Source organism: Bidens hawaiensis, unplaced genomic scaffold (assembly GCF_021521415.1).
Source record: "Bidens hawaiensis isolate Kalapana, Puna unplaced genomic scaffold, B.hawaiensis_p1.1 tig00001412_1, whole genome shotgun sequence".
Taxonomy (NCBI): Eukaryota; Viridiplantae; Streptophyta; class Magnoliopsida; order Asterales; family Asteraceae; genus Bidens; species Bidens hawaiensis.
This window is the reverse complement of record NW_027491079.1, coordinates 1,421,914-1,434,106: the sequence shown is the minus strand read 5'-3', so window position 1 is coordinate 1,434,106 and position 12,193 is coordinate 1,421,914. Positions and strand designations below refer to the sequence as shown.

The following is a 12,193-nucleotide window of genomic DNA, read 5'->3' as shown; positions in this document are numbered from 1 at the left end:
AACGCTTAATTGGAAATCATGATACTAATCTGAAAATCTGAATTCAAACGATGCCATTTTTGTTGTTTTGTGGAGGTTTTACAGATTAAATCAAACGATGGCATTTTTGTTGCTCTGTGGAGGTCTTTCAGATTAAATTATCTGTATGCCTTTTCACATGTTTAATTATTTAGCTGTGGAGCTACTTATCCGTGTTCTGCGGGTCATGCATAGTAATGTTATGACTCCAAGATCAGCAAATATAGTTTTTAAAATATTGGGTTTTGCGATTCAAAAATGAGTAGCGGCGCAGCTTGTTGCCCGCTTGCCTTCTGTTTCGATGTAATCCAATATACAATCATATATATAGATGTATGTATATTGATTATTGAAAGTGACGAAAGTGAAGATTAAGAATTCTAATATACCACTAAATTATTGAAGAATCTTTGTGTGGAGGTCTTGCCTGGTTTTATCACTATTGCCAACTCATTTAAAACAATTTTAATTTTTGTTTTTACGTTAATAAGGCACCTCATTGCGGTTTTGGTATAAAACACGTATTGATAATTCTTATAACATAATTACTTAATCCAATTTAAGAGTATTTTTTTAAGGAATATTAAATTACACTTGTTATTTCTAGCTAGTATCGAATATCGATAAGACTCGACCATTTTAACCCATCCATTCGATAACATCTGGAGATCCATAAACATCACAATTATCAAACAAATATAATAACTCCCAAGAACTGAAGAACAGCCAGCCATGGTTGCTTGCAGTATTAAAGCAATTCAGGTGAATTGTTGTGCTCAAAGACCTTCTTCAATCACTAACTTTGAACAATTCAAGAACCAACTCTTATCATCTTTTCAGGTTCTAATCTCGTCCTTTTTCTTGATTTTACAATCGGGCATTAACGTTAACATGATTCGAATTATTTGGATCGACAGCCGTTCATCCGTGACTTGCAGAAAATTCACATAAAATTACTAGTTCCTCATGCCATCATCAAGAAAACATCGATAGAATTAGCCCACACTTTTACGGACTTGGTGTTCCAGTTTATCGATCATGAGTCATTCCCATCTCAGGTAAATACTCTTGAACAATGTATGGAAACATGTACAATGACTTACGTGATCAGGTAATTGGCTAGCAGGGTATTGGCGGATCATTACAATACACCACTCTAGAATACCCCTTCTGCCCTATTTGCCCATGCTCGGGTGTCATGAGTTTTCTAGTATCGGGGTTCCCATAGTTAAAAAGAAAAATATGTACACTCATGTGTTAAAAGTTAATCATCTTATTGAGTGGTTTTATTATGTGCACACAGAGTAACTTTGGCCCGGTGGAAGAGATAGGAGAAGCCATTTATATTACTGATGTACAAGGAACAATCCCAAGTTATTTTCCAGAGGGTATTTACATAAGAAATGGTATGTGTATAATTCGACATGTTTTCTTCTTTTTGATTTCATTTTGTGTAGTTATTTATAATTAATCGATATTTAACTTCAAATTTGAAGGCCCTAATCCTCTTTTTGGAGGGTTTAAATCAACAAATTCAATATTCGGGAGATCAAGTCATATATGGTTAGAAGGAGAAGGGATGCTTCATGCTTTGCATTTCAAGAAAGGAAGGGATGGTGAATGGAGTGTGTCTTATAACAATAAGCATGTTGAAACCGAAACGTTAAAGATGGAGAAACAAAGAAACACACCCTCTTTTCTTCCTGCCATTGAAGGCGATTCTCCTGCTATTCTATCAGCTTATTTGCTCAACTTTGTATGTTCTTGATCTAAATTTACATCACAATATAATGTACTTTCACCTTTATTCACTTAATATATAACATACTTATATTTGAATACCAGTGTATGTGAATGACACCAAAATGTGTGACTACATAGTTTCATTCTTTACCACTTTCAGTGTGGTTTTAGTGTAGATTATTAGAGAGAATGTATTCGTTAAGAGTTTATTGATATTTAAGTTAGATCTATAAACTTTCTAAAGATAATATTATGATGAATCCAGATGAGATTTGGGACCGTCAACAAACTTCTGAGCAATACCAGTATTTTTGAGCATTCGGGTAAGTTTTATGCAGCTGCTGAGAATCATTTGCCTCAAGAGATCGACATTCAAACACTCAACACGCTAGGAATCTGGGATGTCAATGGATCATGGAATCGGCCATTTACAGCACACCCAAAGGTAAAACTTAATCAAGGTACAAATTTTACATATAAATTGTGGTTATTCATTCATGGTGTGATGGTTTAAACTACATGTAATATATGTATTTCCTGTAGAATGCTCCAGGTTCTGGGGAGCTTGTAATGATGGGAGTAAATGCAATGAAACCTTTCTTGGAGATAGGAATAATATCAGGTACTTAAAATTCGTTTCTTTTTGGTTATAGTAGAGATGACAATATTGTCTCATTTAATTATTTATATATAACAAATTGAAATGAATAAATAGTTAGAAGAAGAAGAATTAAATGCCCTGAATGAGTTAATTCTAATTTTAATGGCTATAATGTAACTGTGTTGGTTGATGGTTCGTGAGCTTTGACCCTTTAGACAAGGTACCTTCTGTCGAAAGAAGGTAGAAGGCAGGGCCGGCTCCCAGAAAGCAAAAAAATGTTTTGGTCGAAGGAAGGCGAAAATTTTTTTGGGCCTTAAGTAAAAGGAGCATTTTGTTGGGTTTAAACAATTTAATGTTGATATGGGCTTACTTGGTTATAATTTAGGTTGTGTAAAAAACTTTTGTATAAAAATAGGATTAGATATGTCTCAAATGATTGGGAGTAATACCACCTTGTCACTGGACCAAGCTAATGGTTATGTAATTGAGTTTAAACACTAAATATACATATTGTTTTAATAAAAATACATATAACTTATAAAAAAAATTCGGACCTAGCGGGGTGTCGGGCTTGTAGCCGTCGACCACCCGGCCACACCTTATGGCCGGCCCTGGTAGAAGGACGAAACTGAAGGAAGAAGGACGAATTTAGTCGGGAGAAGGTGAAAATGACTGCTGAATTGAACTTGAAGTAATTTAGAATTATTACAATATTAAAAGTTGAAAGATTCGTTGGCTACGTTTGTATGAATGAAATAGTAGCTCATATTTATACCTAACAAAACATTAAATGAATGACTTGGTAGTGAGGGTCGCTCGAACTTGGTAGATGTAACCTCCCAAATACCTTAAGACTGGGTCAATATTCATTTGGTTCTGGTTATACTTCACATTCTATTGCTAAAAGTAAATCGAACCTGATAGCTTCTTTGTTAGCTGAATGTACCTCACCCTCGGCAATGCTTTCAAAATGCTGCCCGCCTTTTGCTCTTTTGAACTCACAAATTCTATTGTGATTAACATGTTCTTCCCACATTCTTGGGTGAAGTGGAACTTCATGTTGATGCGTTCGTTTCTTTCCTGGAACACCGGGTTCTTCATCAACGTGATTGCAAAAGTATTGTCATCATAACTTTACCAGTCTCTTTATGTGTGTGTTCGATCAGCCCAGGTTGGACGAATTTGTGATTGGGATATGCCTGTAGCTTTTTTAGAAAAAGGTCTTTCAGTTTAGTTCCATCCTTTTCTTTAATAAAATACGTCGTCTGTGCTTACCTGGAGTTTCCCTTTGCGAGATCTAAGAGTCGGTATCCTTTTGTAACTTCTTGCACATTGAGATAGACCATCTTAACCTTAAACCGTAACATGCCTCACACTACCAAATACTTTCAAGGATTTGAGCAATACTCATGCCGCCATGTTCTTTTCCCTATGTCTGTTAATGCGTGGAAATTGACATCCCAGTATTTCATGCCACAACCAATGAAGATCATCGTGTGAAGTCAAAAGACATGTTGGTTGACCTACTTTACTAGAGTTTTGTGAACTCGATTAGGGTACCTTACTACACCAAAAGGAAACATGTCATTATGTTCATCCCACGTCAAGAACGAATTGATAACGGAAACACAAACGAGCACACAATATTTAGGGTAAACCTCATGTATTCTTATACTCAAGAAACTAGCACAAAACTTGAATATAATAAACCCTCTCACAATTCCATAACCCTAACATGGCTATGTATTTATAGGGAGACCCTAACTTGGCCAACAAGTAAAGCCCAAATATAAAAGCCCAATTGTAACCCCATAAACCCATTACATCATTAATGAATTCCATAGGCCCAATAGGTCTAACCCGGTCACCTACACGTGACGGGCCTAATACGATGGAAATTACCAACAATCACCCCCTAATTTCCGACTCGAAACTAGGAGATCTTCAACGCCGAGCAATCTTCTCATCTCGTCAAACTTGATTCTCGCAAGTGCTTTCGTAAGAATGTCAGCTCGTTGTTCCTTGCCACTAATGTGCTCCACCTCTAACTCATTCCGCTCCACACACTCCCGTATATAGTGAAATCGGGACTTTATGTGCTCGCTCCGACTATGAAAAACAAGATTTTTAACCAAGGCAATCGTCGATGTGTTATAAATCATTAACACCACTTTTTGCAATTTCCTTCCGGTCAATTCTGCCAATAGTTCACCTAACCATTCGGCTTGTGCCGCAGCAGAACTCGCCGCCATGTACTCCGCCTCGCATGATGAAAGTGCTACGGTGCATTGCTTTTGTGAGCACCAAGAAATCGGGGCTCCCCCATAATAAAACACATGACCGGTAGTACTTCTTCCATCATCTTCATCAATGTTATGGCTACTATCGCTGTACCCGATCAACTCCTTTGATCCACCTCATTTATACCTGATCCCCCATCCAACAGTTCCTTGAATAAACTGAAGAATTTGTTTAATTACTGCCAAGCGAGACTTCTTTGGAGTTTGCATATATCTACTAACCATGCCAACCGAAAACGCCAAATCAGGTCGAGTGTTTAACAAGTAACGAAGACACCCAACCAACTTTTGGTACTCCGTTGCATCTACATCAACATCATCCTCGGCTTTAGACAATTTCACATTAGGATCCATGGGTACACTTTTTGGATAGCAATCCTCCATCCCGGCTTCTTTCAATAACCGTCGAGCATAAGCACTTTGATGGATTTGAATCTCATTCTCCAACTGTGAGTCTTCGATTCCGAGATAGTAAGTGAGCATTCCCAAATCAGACATTTCAAACTTCTTGGGCATCGCAAGTTTGAACCGATTAATGTGATCGTTGTTTGAACCCGTAACGACCAAATCATCGACATACACGCCGGCAATAATAATATCGGTTCCAATCAATCTCCGATACACCGCTTGTTCTTTCGAGCACCTCACAAACTTCAAACCCGTTAGAATACCGTCATGCTTGGTACTCCACGCCCTCGGTGCTTGTCTCAAACCGTATAAAGCCTTGGTTAGATTGTAGACCTTACTTTCCTCCCCGGGTTTAACAAACCCATCTGGTTGAGAAACAAAGACCTCTTCTTGTAGCTCCCCATGTAAAAATGCTGACTTTACATCCAAATGATGTAATTGCCATCCTTCAGTAGCTGCAATGGCAATGAGCATATGTACGGTTTCAAGTCTCGCCACCGGAGCAAAGACCTCGTCAAAATCGACTCCGAGTTGTTGCACATAACCCTTTGCCACGAGTCTTGCTTTTTATCCATCTGCATTTCTTTTCACCTTGAAAACTTACTTCAATCCGATAGCTTTAGCCCCTCTCGGTAACTTGGTTAACTTCCATGTGTCGTTTCTTCTAATGGATTCAAGTTCCGTTTGCATAGCCTTTACCCACTCCGGTTTGGATTTTGCTTCACCAAAATTCCTTGGTTCACCTTCTTCTAACAAAAGAAGTTCAATGTCCTCCACTTCCGAACATAGGACATAATCATTGAACTTAACCGGTGCGATCGGAACACGTGTAGATCTTCGTAGGTTAATTTCTGGTTCGTCAAGTGCTGCTGTCGCTAAACCAGTTGCTGCTGGTGTCACTAAAGAGGTTGCTGAGTTGCTGGAATTAGCGACTAGAGTATCAGAATTTGTCACTAAAGGTGCTGATGGGCTGTCTGAATTAGTGACAGAAGCTGTCACTGTTTCTGTTTCTGAATTTGGCGACAATGCTGAATTTTCGTCGCTAATGTTGTTGCTTCCCATAGGCTCGGTTACAACTTGCCCTATTCCGGTATCAACAACCCCGTTCCAATCAACCCAAAATAAACCTGGTGCTAGCTCCGTTTCTTCTTTGGTTTTCCCCGAATTAGACCAAACCCACGTCTTCTTCTCGTCAAAAACCACATCACAAGCTATCACAACCTTCTGGGTATTCGGATCGAACAACCGGTAAGCTTTGGACCAGTCTCGACTCCGATATGCACTAAACTCCTTGAACGATCGTCGAGCTTCTTCAAGTGAGTGCCCACTATCTTTACATATGCCACACAACCAAATACTTTAAGATGAGCAATATTCGGTTTCTTTTGTTTTAGCATCTCGTATGGCGTTTTCTCCTTTAGGGCACGAGTAGGAATCCGATTCTCGATGTATGTTGCATGTCGGATTGCATCACCCCATAAGTAATTCGGAACACCCATTGCTTTTAACATACTCCGTGTTATCTCCAATAAGGTTCTGTTCCGTCTTTCAACCACCCCTTTTTGTTGAGGTGTGTATGGTGCCGTTAGATGTCTTCGAATGCCTTCCATGTCAGAAAACTGGTTGAACTCATGTGAGGTAAACTCTCCACCTCGGTCGGTACGAAACGTCTTGATCTTTTTCCCGACATCACTTTCAACTAATTCCTTAAACTTCTTGAAAGCTTCAAACGCCTCATCTTTGGCCTTCAACAAATACGTCCAAACAAATCGTGAGTAATCATCGATTAAAACAAACACGTACCTATTACCCGCTATTGTTGGAGGGGTAATCGGTCCACACAAATCACCATGCAAAAGTTCTAGGGCCTGAGTTGCCCTAAACACTGCCGAATTAGGAAAGGATTGCTTCGTTTGCTTCTTGACCAAACAAGATTCACATAGCTTGTTTTCATGGGTAACGCCACACATTCCTTCAACCATCTCCCTCCTAGCCATTAACTTTATTGACTCAAAGTTTAAGTGACCAAGCCTAGCATGCCATAACCAACTTGTTTCTTCAATTCGGCTAAGTAAACAAACTAGTTTACCAATCTTTAATTGTATCCGGTATAGCCGATTAGGGGAACAGGTCACCATCATCAACAACCTACCTTGCCCATCATGTATTGTAAGGTAGTTATCTTTGATATGAATATCACACCTGTGTTCTGAGGCTTGACCGAGACTAATAATATTGCTTCGAGGACTCGGTATAAAATAAACATCCGTAAGCAAACGATGTTCACCACTTTTAGCCTCAAATAAAATCGACCCCTTACCGCTTATATCAACATAAGAGTCATCACCAAACTTAACCTTCCCGTGACACGATTGTTAAGTTCAGAAAAGAAAGACTTGTTACCCGTCATGTGGTTACTCGCGCCGTTGTCTAGGTACCAATCATCACCATCTTTGGACTCGTAGTTCCCGGGTATAACCTTCTTTTCATTCAAGAACACCGTTTCCCGAACACTCTTAATCATAAACAGTGATGGATCCCTTGTCTCGGATGCTTAAGCTAACTTTGCTTCACCTTGAACTTTCTGTTTTCGGTTGGGACACTTATGGACAAAGTGTCCAAACTCATCACATCGATAACATTGAACCTTTGAGAGGTCCCGGGTTTTGCCCTTATGTTCACGGTTTTCCCGGTTCATGGCGTTTTCTTGATGACCGCGGTTTTGACTCGACCCGCGACCATCTCGTCCTCGCCCTCCTCCACGTCCACGACCTCCACGGGTGGAATCACGATCATTGTACCGACTACTTGAGGATTCAGACCTTTGAAACATAAGCTTACCATGGGTTTCGGAATGCATGTATTCTTCCCGAATCCGCTCCTCGTATGCTTTTAAACGTCCCACCACGTCTTCAAACCCAGAGATCCAAAGTTTGTTCAAGAGATGCAACAATTTGAATAAACTTCTTTTGAGGTAGACTTGAAAGGAACTTCTTGACCATCTTAGCTTCCTCGATCATCTCTCCTAAACTCGCCGCCTTCGACGCCGTACACGAGAGTTTCGCCACAAACTCATCAATGGTCTCCGTCTCTTTCATCCTCATACCATCAAGCTCGTTCATGAGAGTTTGCAATCTTGCCTCCTTAACCCGATTAGTCCCCAGATTACGCGTCTTAATCGCGTTCCAAATCTCCTTGGCCGAATCAAGATTACCCACTTGCATGATTGTTGCTTCCGGGATCGACTGATAAATCAACGCAATCGTGATGCTATTTTTATCATCATCGGTTGCACCCAGATCAATGGTATCCTAAACCTTATGCACGTTCAAGAGTACCTTCATTCGAATAATCCATACCGTGTAATTGGTAGATGTAAGCATGGGACTTTGGAACGCATTCGGGTTCCCGCTCGTTTTCATTGTTTCTTTATCACCCATCGTTCTTCCTTAAATCCTAACCGCAAAACAAGTCGATTGAACTTTTGTTGTACCAAAGAAAGAAAATAACACCAACTTTTATTGTTATTTTTTTCTTTCAAACGTCGGAAAATAATAATAATAATAATAATAATAATAATAATAATAATAATAATGATGATAATGGAGAAGTCCCTCGGAAAATAATACTAATGGAAAAGGTTTGCTTTGACTTATTCTTCCAATCAACCAATCAGGAGCTTCCCACTCACATTGAATGGTGGAAAAAGTGCTTTGCTTTTTTTTTTCTTGCAAAATCGAGCAGCGGTTGTATGATAAATCACGGGCTTCGGTGATATTTAATTCGACGATACAATCAATTATGACTTTGATTGATTTGTAAACACCAAGAGCACAAGGCTTTGATACCAATTCAAGAACGAATTGATAACGGAAACACAAACGAGCACACAATATTTAGGGTAAACCTAACGTATTATTATACTCAAGAAACTAGCACAAAACCTGAATACAATAAACCCTCTCACAATTTCATAACCCTAACATGGCTATGTATTTATAGGGAGACCCTAACTTGGTCAACAAGTAAAGCCCAATTGTAACCCCATAAACCCATTACATCATTAATGAATTCCATAGGCCCAATAGGTCTAACCCGACCGTATGTCCAAACACCTACACGTGACGGGCCTAATACGATGGAAATTACCAACACCACGTATGTCCCAACATGTGTCATTTCAATCCAAACGCGTTTATACAGATTATTCAAATTTGATCCATTTTGTCACTCTAGTGTCTAGTTTTATTTTATGTTTCAATCCAAGCACGTTTATACAGATTATTCAAATGCAGATGATGGAAGAAAACTAGTTCACAAAGCAGACTTATAGTTCAAAAGATGTAGCCTTTGCCATGATATTGGTGTTACAATGAGGTATAATACAAGATCAGAAATTGATGGTAAATTTTAGTTTCAGCATGTTTGATTCAGGAATTATACATGACACAGATACAATGTTATACTTGATTTCCCATTAACGATAGACGTACAAAGACTGGCAAATGGTGGCCCGTAAGCATTTTTCTGCTTTGTTTTTTTTGGTAAAATATATAGATTATGATCTCTTAACTGCAGATTTTGCTTACAATTTACAGATTGATAAAATATGAAAAATCGGGGTATGCAAGGATTGGAGTGATGCCACGTTACGGTGATGCAGATAGTGTTAGATGGTTCCAAGTAGAGCCATGCTGTGTGTTTCACATCATCAATACTTTTGAGGACGGCGATGAGGTTAGTTAATTTTCTGTAACTCATTTTATTACAAATTAGTATCTAAATTCTTATGATTACATATAACACAATTACTTAAAACACATCTAGACACAGTTTGAGTTGCATAACGATCACAAGTAAAATGAGCATTAACTTAAATTATTTCTACACAAACAGGTAAACTTGTGGGCATTTAGAGCAAGAGACTCAATTATACCAGGACCAGATCTCGGATTAAACAAGTTCGAGTGGTTTTCAAGCCGTTTCAAGAACGAATGTGACACAAATTTTGATTCAGATGAATCATTCTTCTCACAAGCATATGAATGGAGATTAAACATGAAAACTGGAGAAGTGAAAGAACGCTTTCTGATAAGAAAATCACATTCAATGGATTTTCCAATGATCAATGAAAACTTTACCGGCCTTAAAAACAAATATGGGTATGCCCAAACTGTTGATTTGGATGCAAGCTCATATTCAGGCATGCCTAAATATGGAGGACTTGCAAAGCTATATTTTGGAGATACGAAACAACAAGATTATGTGAAAACTGAGTACCACAAACTCCCAAACAACACTTTCTGCACGGGTGCCACATTTGTCGCAAAACCTGGTGGCATAGAAGAAGATGATGGTTGGGTGATCACATTTGTACATGATGAACAATTGGATATATCTCGGGTATGTTTATATATTCTGTTGATTACCTATTTTTTTCTAAACTGAAATAGCATTAATTGATCCATGCTTAATGGTCTGAAATTGGGTATTATAGGTTATCATAGTAGATGCAAAGAATTTTACAAGTGAGCCAGTCGCGGTTATAACATTGCCAAGTCGAGTGCCGTATGGTTTTCATGGAGCTTTCATGCCAATAATCTTGTAATAGTTGGCTTAGTTGTTAGTAAATATTCACTAATGGTTACACACGGCAGTACGTAGTTGTTATGTCTCTTGGGTTCTTGTATTCATTATAGTATATATTTATTGTGCCTCTTGGTTACTTGGTATATATAATATATAACATTCCACATTTATGTTTCTACTTAGTATTGTAATTTACCAATGAGGTGGCTGTTTATTGGCAAATACAGAACTTTTAAACATCTTGGATTGGAATGGGAGGTCATAGTGGCGATGCTAAACAACTACTAAATTGTGCGGTAGTGGGAATTTGTCGTCTTAAAACAACTTCACAAGACATGGTATATTCTTTTGTGATTATGACATATATTGATCGCTCGAACTAACTTCAAAGATAATTGTAGTGATCAAATCAGCAACGGTGCAGATTGATCCATCGATGCTGAAAACTCCTCATCTACCTTCAATGAAGAAATCCTTGCAAGGAACAATTGATTCAGGCTAGCAATTTAATTTGATCGCTTAGCCTTAATTTGAGCAACTCTATTTTGGTTAACTGGATGCTAAAGCCCACCTAAATGTTCATACTTTGATTTATTGATAGTTACACTCTCATGACATATTACGATGGTTTATGAAATGAAACCCTATGTTGGCACACAAAAAGTGGTGCCAGGTCGGCGATAGTTTGTAACTTATCATTTCCCATATCAGTCATGTTATGCTTTCGTTATGTCACCGACTCACTGTATAACTATTACTCTCAAAGGTTTTCTTGTAGTATTCTGCCATATAAAAAAAATCTCTTATCCATTTTCCACTAAGTGCTTAATCATCCTCGAGTTGTTACATTCTCGTATTGTGGCATGTATATTCAGACTTTTTCAGGAGAGACCTTTAATCACATTTTACCTAGACCACATCAGCTGACATTCTCGACTAGTCATCCTTCAAATTCTATTTTACAACATATTTCATATCTTCCTTTAATCATAAACCCTTGCACAGTCATTGTGATGCATGTAGTACTTCCAAGTCTAGTCGCATTTTCATCATCCATGACTCGTTGTACGTTATACGTACCTCTCCTTTATGCATCATTCATTGTGATATACGGAGATCGCCTCCTACCACTTCTCGTTGTACATAATTACATATGAATATTACATTGCATTTATTGATGACTTTGGTAGATTCACATGTGTATTCATTATCTAATTGAACTCAAGTTGTTACACTATTTTCGGCATGCCAAACCTTTGGGTGAGAACTTCTTTTACAATGTAATGGTGCTCCTAAGCTTACATGAGGCTAAATAGGCCGCTTTCTTCTGGAGTCAGGCGTTATATAGGCATATAGCTAAGTAGCTAACCGAAAGAATCATCATCATTTCATTCTCTCTTTATTGTTTTTGTTTTCTAACCCACTAACACAGCCCAAACTCCTCTCTTAATTGCAGCACTTCATGTCATAATTGGCCCAATATTTAATTTAATGTATTTAGCCCAAGACTTTATTATTGGCCTATGCTCAGATA

At 38.3% G+C, this 12,193-nt stretch overlaps 1 pseudogene across 1 annotated transcript; it reads left to right on the top strand.

The window, feature by feature from the left end:
* Positions 1–463: 463 nt before the first annotated feature.
* LOC143574316 (carotenoid 9,10(9',10')-cleavage dioxygenase 1-like) lies at positions 464–10,726 on the top strand (annotated as a pseudogene). The gene is made up of 11 exons (XR_013142573.1): positions 464–858; positions 936–1,076; positions 1,322–1,424; positions 1,515–1,774; positions 2,027–2,206; positions 2,305–2,383; positions 9,366–9,447; positions 9,523–9,585; positions 9,669–9,807; positions 9,967–10,473; positions 10,568–10,726. The product of XR_013142573.1 is annotated as a carotenoid 9,10(9',10')-cleavage dioxygenase 1-like (transcript).
* Positions 10,727–12,193: the final 1,467 nt, after the last annotated feature.